Below are 17,207 nucleotides of genomic sequence, written 5' to 3' on the forward strand. Positions count from 1 at the left end.
AAGAGCTGGAAAAGGGGACCCTAGGCCTTGCCGATATTATTTGAGACCCTAGATCCAGGGCGAGAAGAAGTGCATCGAAGAGTGAAATGAGAAGGCCAATTGTTTTCCTTGTGCTTTGATGGAGCTGGGTTTTCTGTAATTTATAATCAAAAGCCTTCAGACTGACATCAGCCTCCCATATGTCCTTCTCATTCCTGGCCTCACCAAGGCTATACATCAGGCCTTGATAAGAAAACGGACGTGTGGGAGTCGATAGGCTGGTGGGATTTGGGGATCTGAGTTCTCTCCCCATCCTCACTCCCAGGATCTCTCCAAATGCATTCCAGAAAGCTTTTGTGCTGGAGGCCTGCAGCCCAGCTATTCACCCATGGAAGGATACCAATCAGACTAATGCAGAGCCCCTTTCAAACTCACCCCACCTAATCTTCACGATGTGCCCAAGAAGACAGGTATTATAATCCCTGTACTACGGATGAGAAGACCGAGGCCAAGGAAATCCAAGACTGTGGCCCAGGCTCACAGAGCAGGACTCCTCATGTTTCTCCTCCCACATCCCTGCAGTCTCTGGGACTTCCTGATGTTCCAGCAGCTCACGCTAAGCGTGGGTCCCCCCTCTCTCCTCTGTCAATTCATTCCTCACAGAAGCTAATCTCAGCAAGGCAGTGCCCTGCTGAAATCCACTGCCCTCAGGCTAGAGCCCAGCCCCTCTGTCCCAGCCTCACGGACTCCCTAAGGAGTCCCGTCCTTAGTCTCCCAGGTGTGGAATGAACACGCAGTCTCTTCCATCTGCTCTGTTCCCCTTTGTCTGGAGACCCCCAGCCTGGATGCTCAAGCCCACCTATATGCTTCCTTCCCCAGGTGACGCCTCTTCCACAGCTGGGCTCTTGAACTCCAGGCTCTTGTGTATACCTGACCCCGGGTCATCTCCATTTGGAGGCCCTGTGGTGAAGGTTATGGTGAAGACACCTTAACCGCAAGTCCCAAATGGGTTCATGGCTTCCCTCCTGCTCAAACCAGCTTGCCTCCTGAATCCCTGACACTGACCCCACCTCTCTGCATCCATCCACCCAGCAGCCCCAGGCAGAAACCTGGGAGTCACTTTCTCTCCTCCCTTTCTCTTAATCCTGTATCTTCTCAACTACCTGGTCCCACCCACAATTCCTAGTCTGTACATATTCCTGTCCCCTTGGCTCCAGTCATCAGCAGCACCTGAATTCCTGCAATAGCCCCTCACCCTAGCTGGGTCCCAGTCTTGTCCTTCCTGTCCATTCTACAGATGTCTGTTGGTTCTGAAAGATGTCTTCAATAAGTTTCTTCCTTTGTATTATAAAACCCTTCAGTGGTTCCTCACTGACATAGCTCCTACTTACCTGCCCACCTTCATTTCTCCTTGCTGATCTTCAAAGTGATGCTGCTGCCGCTAAGTTACTTCAGTCGTGTCCGACTCTGTGCAACCCCGTAGACGGCAGCCCACCAGGCTCCTCTGTGCATGGGGTTTTCCAAGCAAGAGTACTGGAGTGGGGTGCCATTGCCTTCTCCACAAAGTGATGCTAGGCTCCTTCTAACATCATCTTCTTGTGTTGTTCTGTGCTTTGCCCCAAGGTACTTCCCATGTTTGCCTGGCCAAGCTCTAGGGCTTGGCTCGCTTGCTGCCTCCTTCAGGAAGCCTTCCCTGAGCACACAGAAGTGGGCAGGTCCCCTCACGCACACCCCACTGTGTTCCCTGCCCTGCAACTGTGGGGAGTGGATCACTGTGTGTTTCCTTGTCCACCTCTTCTTAGTTTAAAATAGGGAGCTCCTTAAAGGCTGGCTTATTCACTGTGGTGTGTCCAGCTTCTAGCTCAGGGTCCAGTTCAGAGAAGATGCTCCCCGCATGTGCCTTATTGAATGAATGAATGATCCTGATGCTGGGGTTCCCAAACTGCAGGGCCACCTGAGGATGCTGTGGGTGGGGGGAGGTTTGAGGGTCTCCTCCACCTGGGGGACCAGGTAGCTGAGAAGATACAGGATTCCTTCATTGCTCTTATTTGTGGCTTTGAGCTAACTCACCTGGGGACAGATTGTGCTATGCGACACCAGGCTCCACTTAGGGAGAGTCCTTGGCCCGGGAGGGTTGGGGGCAGACGTAGGCAGTGGTGGGGGTGAGCAGGTGGAAGGGTCAGCAGGTTCAGAGCAGGCTTGGGTGGACTGAGTAGAGGGAAACTAGAGATAAAGGGAAGCCCAGCTCAGACACCCCCAGAGACTTCACTGCTCGAACATAAGTGCAAGGCAGAGCCTCGGGTGCTGAGAAGTCCTGGGGAGGGCACCAGGCTGGAGCGGGTCCCTCTGTGCTCCTTGACCGGGTCTCCAGGCTGGCTGGAGTAGGCCCAGCCCTGGAGGTAAGAGCTCAGTGTCAGGAATGAGGGTTGCACGCCTGGGAGCCAGGCTGCCTGATCCTGTGGGTCAGCTTCCTCCCTGTCCCCCAGCCTTTGCCCACTTCTCAGGACCGTGGCTGCCACACTGTCACCTGATCAGCTTTGCTCAGAGGTCTGAGACAGAAGTTAGGGCGACTGCTTAGTGGATGCTGTGTGCCAAGCGCTCTCCTTGGCGTCTGAGTGTAAGAGTCCATGTGATCTCAGTCATCGAGCCAACACAGATGCTGCCAGGATTGTGACTGTCCTTTGTAGGTGCTCGTCCAAGGCCACCTGTCTGGGGCAGGCTGGGTCTGTCTGACCCCGCAAGGCATGCTCTTTTTCCAGCCCAGGGTCGCTTCTCTAGCTCTGCCCTTCCCCAGAGACCAGGGCCTCTACAAAATCTGGAGCCAGCCTGTTCCCTCCTCAGGGAATTCCACAGCCCACCCTCCCGCCTCCCCACCTTACCCCATGCTACAGCTCTTTGCCAAGGCAGAGCTTCAGTCCAGCCTATCCTATGCAGGGCAAGGATGGATAGACGCGCCATCCTATAGCTTCACGTGGCTACCACGTGCCAGCACTACCATCCCAGGACACAGAGCAGTCTCCCCGGAGATTCCAGCTTTGCCTTCTTTGTGAAGGCCACACATGCTCCCAAAATGGCAGGAATTTCTGAACTGAGGCCCGCACTTTTTTTTCCTATGAAAGACAGACCCCTTATGTACGCTTAGTTCCAGACCTTGTTATTAAGAAGAGGTTTGAATCCTTATGAGTTTGAGGGCTGTGCGACCCCAGGCAGGTGACTCAACCTCTCTGATCCTGTTTGCAGAGTTTTTAAAAATGGTAACATACAGCTCAAGGGGCCCGTTATGAGGGTTAAAAGCAGCTGTGCATGGAAAGCCCCGAACAGTCCTGGCGGTCAGTAGGTGGTTCATCCGTGGCCCTCACAGTTTTGACTGTTGGCCACGGTGCCTCTGTCTACCTCTTGAGAGTTGCATGCTCCTGGCACGGGCACCACTTTCTCTTCTTGGCTTGCCTCTCCTTTCTCTTTTTAAGGGCATTCGTGCGGCAGCCGGCTACAGCTCCCTCTCAGCTCAGACCCTTTCGGAGTCCTGAGGTCCTGCCAGCAATCATGGCCCCAACCAACCTGGCTTCTCTGCTGACATTCCTGTGAACCTAGTCAGGATCTGCCCCAAGGTCCGTCGGGGTGTGTCCGCGCCGGGAGGGAGGAGGGGGAGGGGAACAGCAGCTGCTCCTTTGTTCGCCGGCCACCGGGCGGGTGAGCCAGGGCACAGCCTGTCCAGGCCAAGAGCAGGAAACAGGTGGACTCTGCAGAGGCCCAGACGGGGCAGTGGGACGTGAGGAGGCCCACGTCTGGGCCACGGGGAGCTGCGCAGAGAAATGAAAAGGGCTCCCTTCTGAGTTCCCAGGCTGTGGCGTCTCAGGCCCTCAGCTGGGTTTCAGGTTGCTGCGGGGCAAGGCAATGAGCTGACTCATGTAAGTGCGTGTTAAAAACTGTTTAGTCACTGTCTGCCTCTCTGTTAGGGTACAGGATAAGTTGCTGTAACAAAAAGACCCCCCCCCCCCGCCCCCGCCCGGCCAAAGACAACAGAATACAGGAGGCAGGATCGTAATACTCCCTCCCCGGACAGTCTGGGGGCTCCCCGCTGGGACAGTCTGGGGGCTCCCCGCCAACAGGCTGGCTTTGCCGCATGTGGTTTATTTGGGAATGCAGTTTTCTTCCATCTTGTGGTTCCACCATCTCCAAAGACAGATGTTCTAAACCTGGGATCTGCAAATGGCTGGTCAGAACTCAGGGGCTCTCTGAGCTTGCGTGGGCAAAAATTACATCCTGATTTATACTAAGATCCATTGAATACTTGAAAGGTAGCACTTCTTCCCATTCTGACAGGAAGCCTAACAGGAGTATTGGCAGGTATAGTATCTGCAACAACTAAATGTGACAGGAAAATATCTGTGATTTCTGTTGTGAATCCGTGTTTATGCTCATGATTATTACTTTGAAAACTCAGTAGCTATCAGAGCCATTGTTAGATTGTTCTTTAATGTGTTAATAAGAAGTATGTACCTACTCTTAGAGTGTAACTTTTTGACTATTTTTGTGATATTTCATTGCAGTTGTTTTTCTTGGCAATCTTCTGATTTTATTGCATGAATTGAAGAACACTAGTCAGCGAGGGGTCCACAGGCTTCACTAGGCAGCCAGAGGGGGCCCAAGACAGGCAGAGCCAAGCAGCCGTGGCTCACGTGTTGCTCCCTGCGCCGGTTGAAGCTGAATCGGCATTCTGGCAGGCGGAAAGGGTACAGGTGCAGGCAAACAAATTCCTTCCGGGTCAGTGGTGTGGAACTTGCACACTTCACTTCTGTTGCCTGCCGCTGGCAGAGCTCAGTCACGTAGCTGCCCCTGGCTGCCAGGGCGGCTGAGACACAGGGTGTTCCCCGGGCAAGGACGGGCCCAGCCAGACTCTATAGTCATGGAAGGAAAGGATCAATGTAGGGGGCCAAACAGCGATCCGTCACCATCTCCAACAACTCTTCTTCCCTCCCAGAAGAACCCAGCACCTTTCCACTGTCCCTCTATCTTGCTTCACAGGGCCACCTCTTACCAGCCCTCATCTGCTTCTTCCTGCATCCTCGACACCCCTATCTTCTCTCATTTTGCATAAGGGTCTAGGACCTCATCCTTCTTTCCCAACATTATGCATGCTCCTATCTGAGGCTAACACTCCCGTGTGTCCCAGATCCCAACCCCTCTCATGGACTCAAGCCCACCCTCTCCCGATTCTATTGTTTCTCTCCTGTACCATTCATTCCCTCCACCTCTACTGAATCATCCCCACCAACAAGGAAACACTTTCCCATCATCAGAACCCTTGTCTTGACCCCAATTCCCTCACCAGCCTGTGTCTCTCTCTTGTCCCCACCCCCCTCTCCCCCAAACTCCTGAAGACGGTGGTCCGTGTCTGCTGTCCACAGTTCCTCTCTCACTTCTGCTGCCCTCTCAGATCAGCCCATCAGTTTCCCACCCCTCACTCCATGGAAGAGTCTATTGGCAAAGGTCTTCATGTCAGTAACCCAGTCATCACTGCTTTCATCTACCTAACCCACCAGCAGCGTCAGACCCAAGGATCACTCCCTCCACCTGGAGACACCACATTCTCCTGGGTCCTCTTAGCCTCCCTAGTTGTTCCTACTCAGCTCCACCCCCCACCTCCCAAACACAGGCAAGCCGCCCGAGGTCGGATCTTGTCCATCCTCTCTGCCTGCAGTCCCTTAGTGGGCCCATTTAGTCTTACAACCTTAACACCCAACCATTGTGAATGACTCTCTATTTTTCATCTTCAGCCTAGACCTCTCCTCTGACTCCAGTCTCCTGTATCTAACTGCCTACTCGACTTCAAGAGACATCTCAAGCTTAACATGCCCAACCCTCCAATCCTCCCCAAAGCTTCTCCTCCCCTTGGCGTTCCCATCTTGCTAGGTAGCTAGACCAGAGAGCTTGGAGTCATTTCTACTCTAGTCTTTCCCTTACATCCTCCTCCTCATTGTCTTTGTCTTCAAACTCACAAGGCCATTTTTGTTTTATAAATATTACAAAATCAGATAGTCATATATATATGAGGACCTTCTAAATTGTATAAGTGTGAGACCCCACAAAAGCTGAATCTGCCCTTGCATGAGATAAAATGTGGAGTGCTCCACAAAGATTCTGGCATAAAGCCATCAGTTAATAATGAGCAACATGAAAAAAGAGCCTCACGGGGGAGGTGTCATTGGAGTTGGGTCTTTATGGAGAGGCAGAGGTTTACTAAGTTCCAAACAAGATACTAAGAACATAAGCATCTCCAGGATTTTGCAGGTCTGTCTCCAAGGGCCTCATTAGAGACTTCAGGGAGTGCTCCTGATGGAATAATAAGAGCAGCCACTTTGCATGCACCCTTGATGTCTTGCTGTGGTATAACAGATCTATTTGGTCTTCATCCCTGGTTCCCGGCACAGAATTCCTAACACCCTCGTGGTTTCCTGAGTGAGAGGGGTGATAGGAGTCTCACACAGAGCTCCTAAATCCCCTGGAGTTGCCAGGGTGATGAGAGTCTTTTGCGGAATCCCCTGGAGGTCCAGTGGTTAGGCCGCCACACTTTCACTGCTGAGAGCACTGGTTCAGTCATCCATGTGGGCTCCTGGATGGGGACTGGTTACCAGAGAGATCAACCATGAATAAAAGCTTGGCACTTTCAGTCCACTGCCCATCCCCTGGGTATAGGGCAGAGGCTAGAGATTAATCGATCCTGTCTATGTAATGAAGGAGCTGGAGATTAATTGATCCTATCTAGCTTCCCAGGTGGTGCTAGAGGTAAAAGAACCTGCCTGCCAATGCAGGAGACATAAAAGATTCGCATTCAGTCCCTGGATGGGGAAGATCCTCTAGAGGAGGGCATGGTAGCCCACTCCAGTGTTCTTGCCTGGAGAATCCTACGGACAGAGGAGCCTGGAGGGCTACAATGCATGGGGTTGCAAAGAGTCGGACATGACTGAAGTGACTTAGCACAGCACACAGCACGTGATGAAGGCTCCATAAAACTCCCTGACAGTGGAGAGCTTCCAGGTCGGTGAACACACCCTTTCCCCCTTCCCTTGCCCCGTGCTATCCTCGAACCTCTTCATCTGACTGTTCATCTGTATCCTTTGTCACATTAAAAAAAAAAACCCAGGAAATGTCAATAAGAGTTTCCTTGAGTTCTATGAGCCAGGATAGCAAATTATCAAACCCAAGGAGGGGTTGGAGAAGCCCCCACTTTATAGGCAGCTGGTCAGAAGTACAGGCGATAGCCTGGGACTTGGGACTGGCATCTCAAGTGGGGGGCAGTCTTGCGGGACTGAGGCCACAACCTGTGGGGTCTGTACCAACGCCGGGCAGTTAGTGTCAGAACTGTAGGACACCCGGTCGTGTCCAGACGTTAGAGAACTGCCAGACAGTTGGAAAATGCCCGCATCTTTGGTGTCAGAAGTATTCTGTGACAGAAGAAAAATATTCTGTGCAGAAGAAATGTTTTTCCCTTTAAGATGTTCTAAAAGCTTTCCCTGTATTAATTTATTAATCTTCACCATAAAACACACAGCAGATCCTCAGAGGCACGGAGAGATCGGAGTATCTGCTCAGGCTCTCACAGCTGTAAGTGCACGGCTGAGACTCCAGCTCCGCTTCCAAATACAGCCCCCAGCCCTGGATCTGCCTGTGTATGTGGCTCTTGGAAGTTTCGTTTGCCCACACGGACCCCAGTTTTCCTCTGGGCACCCAGCATGACCTGTTCCCCGGGGGCTCCCACTTCCCCAGGGCCCTAATTCATTCTCATCCCGCCTGAGGAGGGAGGTTGGGGCTCCCCCACCCGTGTCCCCAGCAGCCCGCCCTCCTGGCTGCTGGCAGACGTTGGTCACCGCCTCCAGTCACAGCACAGCGCCTGCCACAGCCCGCTTGCAGAGGGTGGGGGCGAGGCAATTACTCGGAAAACCGCAGGCAAAACTCCCACAGAGCCACAGGGAAGTTTTGTTTTTTTTTTTTTTTTAAAGAGAAAGCTCTGATGTGACAGTGTGGTGGCAAGAATCTTATCCAGTCTCATCTTCCAACTCCTATCACAACCCACCCCTGAGAAGCTGCTGCCCGGCAGCTGAGAGCATGGTTTGCACCATGTGAAAATGAGAGTGAAACCCCCGGGGGCGGCCCACTGAAATATGTGCAAAATGAAAGAAGCCCTCCCCAAGGCCTGCAGAGTTTCTTCCTTCTCCTCTTCAATCTGCAAAGCACCGGATTTCACCGCTGCCAGAGAAAAATACCAGGGTCAGCGTCGCGGGCCCTGGGGCCTTCCAAATGGATCATCCTTCGAGTTAGTCAGAGCCGCCTTGCACACACTCCTGTATTTCACAGGTACTGTCCAGAGGGTAGCATTTGGGGACACACATGGTTTCCTTTGTGTCTTAGACCCTCACCCCACAGGGACTCAGCTGATCAGGGTAGAAGACAGTAAGAACCCAGGTGGGGAGAATCAGAACTCCCTTGCATGTAGATACATCCTGCAACTTACAAGTGCCATTGTCCCACCAAATCATTTGTGTAGACACGGCCCTGTAGGGGGTGAGAAAGATGCATGACTTCTCAAGGTCACTGGGCTGATAAGTGGCGGAGCTAAGGCTGAACCTTGGAGCCAGACTCTAGATCCAGCTCCCTTCATGGAATAAGGCATGGCAGGGGTGTGTGTGGGGGGGATGGGGGGTGGGGGGTAGGCAGGGAGAGAGAGCGCCCTGATCCCATCAGCCCCCAGGGCAGGCCCAAAGGAGGGAAGCAGAGCCTGTGAGGTGGCATACTTGACAATTAGTAGGTTTGATGTGGTAATTTACTGTGGATTGGGGTTATTGCCTAGTACATTTTTAGCCTGGAGCTGTGAGTTATGTGTGCTCCAACAGGCCTCTCATGGGAAGGCTGGAGACCTAGAGGGTGACGTCCACATTCTGCCAAGAACCCCATCCAGCAGGGAGCCCAAATCCAGGGTTTCCAGGCTCCATCAGGCCAGCACTCGTGTTATGTTTGGCCCCAGAGTATCCTTTAAAATGTCAATTTGGGGCAAACATTTAAAATGAGAAGGGTTCACAAAATAATTAGTGTTTCTGGCATCTCTTTAAAAGGTGAAGATTAGGTGATATTAACCTTCCTGTTCCAGGATCCCAGCAGGGCTGCTGCCCCTCAAGAGGTGTGTGGTCTCCAGGGCACCAGCTCTACAGCCATGCACAGCAGCCGCCTGTCTGCACTCTGTAGGCACTGGGGATTCTGACTCTTGCCACAGAACTGAAGCTGTTAACTGTTTGAAGGTTATGGATATAATTCAGGGGATCCAAGGACTTGGATGGGTAAAAACGACACCCTGATTTTCACTAACCCCTACCAAATGCTGACCATTTCCTTCCATTAGGACCATAGGCAGAGACCACGGTAGCAATGGGATCTGTGACTTTGTCACTAGAAGAGATCACAGACAATTTCATATCACATCAGACTTTCATAGACAGCTCCCAATGTCATTTATGCTCACCACTACTCTAAAATCAGAGGGTGGCAGAGAATGAGGTGGTTAGATAGCATCACCAACTCAATGGACATGAGTCTGAGCAAACTCCAGGAGACAGAGAAGGGCAGGGATGCCTGGCATGCTGCAGTCCATGGGGTCACAAAGGGTCAGACACGACTTAACAACTGAACAACAGCTCTAAAATTGTGACTGATTGCCAGATGTTGTTCTTTAGGGCATTTGATAAAGAAGCATGTATGGCATGATATTAAAGGTTCAGTTTTAAATATATATATAATTTTCAATATAATTGGTTTCATTGGTATTTTACACACTTACTCTGAGAAAAGATCCACAGGCTTCATCAGCTTGCCCAAGGAGTCCAAAGCACAAACTTGGACTCACATCTTCAAAAGATGGTTGTCAGGTCCCTTGGGGCTGGGAAGGCAATTTTCTAGAACCTTTTGGAGAAGTGGAGTAGGAGGGGGACTAAGCTCCTCCATTCAGTCCCTCTCGGGTGGTTTCACACTGGACTCCCCACCCAGGGCAGGAGGCCCTCTGAGGTCCTCCCAGAGCCCAGGAAGCCCTTGGCCTTGGAGGAGGAGGCTGTGCAGAGGTCCTGCACTCAGTGGCCCCAGCTCCGGGTCTCCAGGGTCCCCTCCAAAGCAATCCCGGGGTGAACTTGATGGGAGAAAGCTTAGCTCCCAGGCCCTACCGTAGATGCCAGGGGGAGGCCGGCTGGGAGCCACAAGCCACGTGGGCGCTGACTCATCCCCGGACGGTCCCAGCCCAGCGGTGCCCCCCCCACGGCGTGCCCTTCCCTCGGCTTCCCCATGCTTCCTCCCAGGCTCTGCCCAGGTGCCTGCAAACCCACGTGCGGGCTCCCCTGGTCCGCAGCGCTGCTCCTAGCAACCGCCCCCCTCTCTCCTTGCCAGATCCGGAAATGTGTGGTCTCGGCTGGTTTCCTCCTGGATCCTTGAAGCGCCCACTCAGCCTCTGCCTGATGCTTCGGCTCCCATGCAGTTTGCTGAAGTCACCCTGCTGAAGGGCGTCAGAGCTGGAGGACAGGTGGCCGTGGGCCTCCCACTCCCGCCCCGCGGAGCCGCCTGATGCTTCAACAGCCACCTCTTCCAGAACCAGTGGACACGCTCGCTCCGTGGTTTCCATGACACTGCACTTTCCCACGTCTCCTCCGGATTTCTGACAGCTCGTTTCCTTGCTGGCTGGCGTGATCTCCTCCCGGCTTCTCGTTGTGGGCGTGTCCAGGGCGCTGCCCTCGGCCCTTACCCTACCCGGTGCCCACCGCCCCCTCTAGAGGGCTCTCCTCCTGGTGGCCTGGTGCCACCTCCCACCACTGTGGCCCCTGGGGCCTTGGCTACCCACGGTCCCCAATCCCACACGGCCAGCATTCACAGAACTTCTTGTCCTACCTCCTATGAATCAAGTCCTAAATCACAGGTCAGACTCGAGGGGCGTGGGGGCCGCGGGAGGGCGGAAGGGTTCGAGTTTGGGTTGGCCAAGCAACTAGTACCTGGGGGATGTTGCTGAGAAGACTTAAACACACCCCCTGAGCCTGGGCTACTGTAGGTCTGTGTGAGGCAAGCTTGTGCAAGGCTAAGGATATAGGACTCTGGGAACCCACTGCCCAAGTTCAGATCCTGCCTCTGCTACTTGCTGCTGTGACCTCAGGCAAGTTCATCTATTTGTTCATTAATTTATTTAACAAATGTTAATTGAGCCCCTGCTGTGTGCCAAATTCTGCTGAAAATACAAACAGAAACACAAAAGGACTCCCCACACTCTTGATGTTTGGGCTTCCCTGGTAGCTCAGCTGGTAAAGAATCCATCTGCAAAGCAGGAGACCCCAGGTCAATTCCAGGGTCAGGAAGAGCCCCCAGGAGAAGGGACAGGCTACCCTCTCCAGTACTCTTGGGCTTCCCTGGTGGCTCAGATGGTAAAGAATCCACCTGCTATGCGGGAAGACCTGGGTTCTGTCTCTGGGTTGGGAAGATGCCCTGGAGGAGGGCATGGTAACCCCCTCCAGTATTCTTGCCTGGAGAATCCCCATGGACAGAGGAGCCTGGCAGGCTGCAGCCCATGGGGTCACAAAGAGTCAGACATGACTCAGTGGCTAAGCACAATACAGCACTCTTAATGTTTAGTTACTCAAATACTATCCAAACAAATGCTAAATTATGACCTCGACAAGCAAAGTGAGGGAGAGATCAGCCTCCTGAGAACCCAACTGAGGATGGTCTTATCAGAAGGGTCAGGGGCGGCTTCCTTGAGGACATGACCTTAAAGCTCCGATCTGAGGGATGAGTGGAGTTATAAGATGTGGCTGGCTGATAATGGCCCCCAAAGATGTTCACGTTCTAATCCCTAGAATCTGTGAATATGTCCCTTTACATGGCAAGAGAGATGTGATTCATTTAAAGGCTTTTTTTTTTTTTTTTCTTTTTTGGCCATACTGGGCAGCTTGCAAGATCTTAGTTCCCTGACCAGGGATTGAACCTGGGCTATGGCAGTGAAAGCCCCAAGTCCTAACCACTGGACCACCAGGGAATTCCCTCCAGTTAAGGATCTTAAGATGGGAGATTCTCCTGGATTATCAGTGTGGCCCAATGTAATCACAAGTGTCCTTATAAGGAGGAGGCAGAGGGTCAGAGAAAAGACGACAATAAAAGCAGATGTCAGAGTAACGGCGTTGATGGAAGGGGGCCGTGAGCCATGAAAACCTCTGGAAACTGGAAAAGGAAAGGAAACGAATTCTACCCTAGAGCCTCTAGAAGGAAGGAAGCTTTGCCTACCCATCTTGGACTTCTGATCCCAGAACTGTAAGCTGATAAATCTGTGTTACTTTAAGCCACTAGTGTGTGAAAGTCTGTTATAGCAGCAATAGGGAACAATCCCACGGTTTCGCGAGTGGGCTCCTGGAGCCCTTGGAAATCTGTGAGATTCCTTTGGGACTGCTGAGGATCCGGAGGGAAAGAGGGGGGCAGTTCTGCTCTCAAGCTGAACTTACATCTGTTTGCCCATTGGACTTGGCTTCTGGTTAAGATCTTGTTTGAATAAGAGGTTCCTCAGCTAAGGCACAATTTGAGAGCTGCTACTCTAACCTGACTGCTTCTTCCAGTGAGGAAACCATTGCCTGGGTTGCCCATGGCTAGTACTGCCTCCGAGCCAGCCAGAGAACCCAGCCCCCAACCACTGATGCCTTGATTCTCTGTGGTCCAGGGTTCTGGGCCAAGGGTCAGACTGGCCGCTTTGTAGTTTGGAGTCCGTTTCCCTTCCTAGCCCTGCTTCCTGCGATCTGCGTTCTAGGTTCACTCGCATCTTCTTTGTTTCTTGTCCCTCTCCCTCACAGGATGCTAAGGTCCATGGGGCAGGAGCCTCATGTTTTGTTAACCACAGGATCTCCAGGGCCTGACACATGTGACAGGCCCAGGAAACACTGGGAAAATGCTCACTCTCAGGGCCTGTCCAGTGTTGTCTGCACACATTCCTGGTTCATGCATGCAGGTGTGCTAAGTCACTTCAGTCGTGTCTGACTCCTTGTGACCCTATGGACTGCAGCCCGCCAGGCTCCTCTGTCCATGCGGATTCTCCAGGCAAGAATACTATAGAGGGTTGCCACGCCCTTCTCCAGAGAATCTACCTGACCCAGGAATCGGACCTTGGTCTCTTATGTCTCCTGCATTGATTGGCATGTGCATTCTTTGCCACTAGTGCCACCTGGGAAGGCACTTTCTGGCTCATTGGTTGTCATTGCTGTTGTTCAGTTGTGTCTCTTTGCAACCTCTTTGCAATGGACTGCAGCATGCCAGGCTTCCCTGTCGTTCACTATCTCCCGGAGTCTGATCAAACTCATATCCATTGAGTCAGTGATGCCATCCAATCATCTCATCCTCTGTTGCCCCCTTCCCCTCCTGCCCTCAATCTTTCCCAGCATCAGGGTCTTTTCAAATGAGTCAGCTCTTCGCATCAGGTGGCCAAAGTATTGGAGTTTCAGCTTCAACATCAGTCCTTCCAATAAACATTCAGGACTGATTTCCTTTAGGATGGACTGGTTGGATCTCCTTGTAGTCCAAGGGACTCTCAAGAGTCTTCTCCAACATCACAGTTCAAAAGCATCAATTCTTCAGCGCTCAGCCTTCTTTATGGTCCAACTCTCACATCCATACATGACTACTGGGAAAACCATAGCTTTTACTAGATGGACCTTTGTCGGCAAAGTGAGGTCTCTGCTTTTTAATACACTGTCTGGGTTTGTCATAGCTTTTCTTCCAAGGAGCAAGTGTCTTTTAATTTCATGGCTGCTGTCACTGTCACTGTGATTTTGGAGCCCAAGAAAATAAAATGTCACTGTTTTCATTGTTTCCCCATCTATTTCCCATGAAGTGATGGGACCAGATGCCATGATCTTAGTTTTTGGAATGTTGAGTTTTAAGACAGCTTTTTCACTCTCCTCTTTCACTTTCATCAAGAGGCTCTTTAGTTCCTCTTGACTTTGTCACTCCTGGTTCATAGTTTCCTCTAACTCACACCGCCGGCTCTCGAGATATTGACAAAGCTTCTTATCACTTGTGTGCCTGCGTGAATTTCTTTGCCTCCTCTGCAGAATGGGGGTCTACAACATGAATGGTGGCGACAATGGGGGTGAAGTGGCACGTGACATCTGCCTGTCGCCTGGCTTTGGGTCTGGCTGCAGCAGCCACTCAGGAAAGGCTGGCCATCGAAATGACCTCTTTGCACAGGGTGCCAAATTGCTCTGGTTCCAGCCACCCTGTTTTGATAGGGCCACTGCTGCAGCGTGGTCCCCTGAGCTGCGAAGGATTGCTTCCCTCCATTGGCCAAGTCACTTCCTGCAAAGTTTCTCCAGCCCACTCCTCCTCCTCTTCCTCCCCTGGGCCCAGACCAGCACATCTGCCCTTCTGGGCTCCAGCTCCTTCCCACTGCAATCACTTCCGCAGGACTGATTCCTCCTCCACATCACTTCCACTGCTTCCTTTCCTCTCAGGGACCCATGAAGATCTCTGCAACCTGTGTCATCAAATGGGACCCTGCTGGGATCCTGAGGACAGCGTCAATCTGCTAAGGGAAACACACTGACTGAAACCGCCCACCCTGGCCAGATACCATAGTAAGCACACCTGTAAGTTATTTTACAACAGGAAGTCCCGGTGAGGAATATGGAATAGTTTAGGAAAGGTCAAAAGGAAATGCCATGGGTCCTGCCACCTCCCAGAATCTTTCTAGCTGGCATTCATCTTAGTCGAGCAATGCGTGCACCACCAGGAAGGACCCTGACTCAAAATGATTGGCCAAAGAAAACCCAGAAACTGATCCCATCACCATAAAACCCGAGACTGCGAGCCACATTGCAGAGTAGTTCTCCTGGGTTCCCTTACCCTCCTGCTCTCCTTCCCAGTAAAATCTCTTGCTTTGTCAGTGTGTCTCCTTGGACAATTCATTTCCGAGTGTTAGACAAGAGCCCCCTTTCGGGCCCTGGCAGGGGCTTCCCCTTCCTGCAACAATGCCCTGGCCCGTGGCTCCCAGACCTCCACTAGCACCCCCGGCAGCAGCTGCTACCTGTGGACTGGCCCCACCCCCACCCCAGCCTTTGCTGAACCTCCTCCTCTCTACCCCTCCAGCACCCCTTGCTCCATTGTTGCCCGTCTTGCTGGGTCTACAAGTATCTTTCGCGCATCTAATGTAAGATCCCTGAGGACAAGGACCAGCTCCGGTCCCTTTGACGCCATTTCCTCCATCCTGGTTGAGGCCGCCCCGGCCTCACACCTGAATGATCACAAAATGTCATAGTCTGTCTGCTCTGGCCTTGCCCGCTTCCATCAGGCATTGCGGTGACCTTCGAAAGCACAGATGAGTTCACAGCACTTTCTTTCGGGGCACCCCGTGGCCCTCAGGGGAGCTCTTACCACCAGTTACCACTCCCGCCCCGTCTCACTGGATCTAGACAGGAGAGCTGACTTGCACTGGCTTGAATGGAGTGGGCTCTCCAGGAGGTGAAAAGTTCTTCCTTCTGCCTGGGACACTCCCTGCCCTCTCTGCTCTACCCCTTCTACCCACTGGGCTAATTGCTGTCCTTACCCAGATCTCAGCTGAGTTGTACCTCCCAGGAAAGCGCTCTCCAGCTACCTGCAGCCTTGGCCCCGTGCCTCTTCAGTGAGCCTAGAGCACCTTGTACATTCCCTGCTTTGTTGGAATTACATCTGTTGCTCATAGACCCATTTGCCTGTTGGCTCCTTTGAGGCCCTTGTGCCCACCGCCTGGAGCCTAGCACAGTGGCTGACACATTATTCTTGTCGTTTAGTGTCTCAGTTGTGTCTGACTCTTTTGTGATCCCGTGGGCTGTATCTACCTGGCTCCTCTGTCTGTGTAATTTCCCAGGCAAGATTACGGGAGTGGGCTGCCTGACTCAGGGATCAAACCTGCAGCTCCTGCTTTGCGGATGGATTCTTTACCTCTGAGCCACCTGGGAAGCCCACCTAGCACATAGTAGGTACCTAACAAACACTCGTTCAGTTGAACTGAACTGCTCCAGAAACTCAACCAGGTTCCCCATCTTTCCAGATCCTACCAGCTGCTCCTGATAACAAAAGCAATGCTGACACTTGTTAAGTGCTTGTTATGCTCCTGGCACTGGGTTAAGTGCCTCACTCATATTGCCTTTGCTTATTCCTCAACAACCTTGTGAGGTCAGAACTACTTTACAGACGCCAAGGCTTAGATAGGCAAATGAACCACCCTAAGGTCACACAGCTAGCAAGGGGTAGGGCTGGACTGGTATCCACTTGCTGACTTGGAAGTCTTCCTTCTCAGCCCCAAGATGACACTGTCCTCCATGCCTGCTTGTTCCCCTACCCTCTCCAGGATCCCTCTCCTTCCTCTGATCCCCTCAGGGTCTCTGCCTTCCCTGATCCTCCTACCACATCATCTATGCCTGCAGTTTCCTGATTCCACACTGCCCTGAAAGACTCTGTAGCACAGAGGTACTTAACCAGTTAATCTCTCTGACTAATGATACTCCCCAAGGTCGAGGATTATGCTCTGTTTCTCTAGGAGCCCCCAAGATACCCAGCACAGTGGTTTGTTGTTCAGTCACTCAGTCGTGTCCTACTCTTTGTGACCCCATGGACTGCAGCCAGGCTTCCCTGTGCTTCACTATTTCCCAGAGCTTGCTCAAACTCATGACCATTGAGTCAGTAATGCCATCCAATCACCTTGTCCTCGTCATCCCCTTCTCCTCCTGCCTTCACTCTTTCCCAGCATCAGGGTCTTTTCTAATGAGTCGGCTGGCCAAAGCATTGGAGCTTCAGCTTCAGCATCAGTCTTTCCAATGGATATTTAGGACTGATTTCCTTTAGGAAGGACTAGTTGGATCTCGTTGCAGTCCAAGGAACTCTCAAGAGTCTTCTCCAACACCACAGTTCAAAAGCATCAATTCTTCTGCATTTAGCCTTCTTTATGGTCCAACTCTCACATCCATACATGACTACTGGAAAAATCATAGTTTTGACTATAGTACAGTGTTTGACACCCAGTTGATATCCTCCAGTCCACCAGTAAAGCAAAGGCCAGGTCCCCAGGTTCTTGTCCATCTGAGGAGGTGGCTTAGGAGGTTCTGAGCTCTCTTCTTCTCTGCATGATTCCGCTCTGGCTTCTGTCTAATCCTTGATGTTTTGGGACATTATGAATCACAGAGACCCACAGAATT

The 17,207-nt window shown here is 52.1% G+C and overlaps 1 non-coding gene across 1 annotated transcript; it reads right to left on the minus strand.

The window, feature by feature from the left end:
* Window positions 1-11,962: 11,962 nt before the first annotated feature.
* On the minus strand, window positions 11,963-12,034 carry TRNAE-UUC (transfer RNA glutamic acid (anticodon UUC)). Its single transcript has one exon. It is a non-coding gene; the product is annotated as a tRNA-Glu (tRNA).
* Between the last annotated feature and the right edge of the window lie 5,173 nt (window positions 12,035-17,207).

This window comes from Budorcas taxicolor, chromosome 14, assembly GCF_023091745.1.
Source record: "Budorcas taxicolor isolate Tak-1 chromosome 14, Takin1.1, whole genome shotgun sequence".
NCBI lineage: Eukaryota > Metazoa > Chordata > Mammalia > Artiodactyla > Bovidae > Budorcas > Budorcas taxicolor.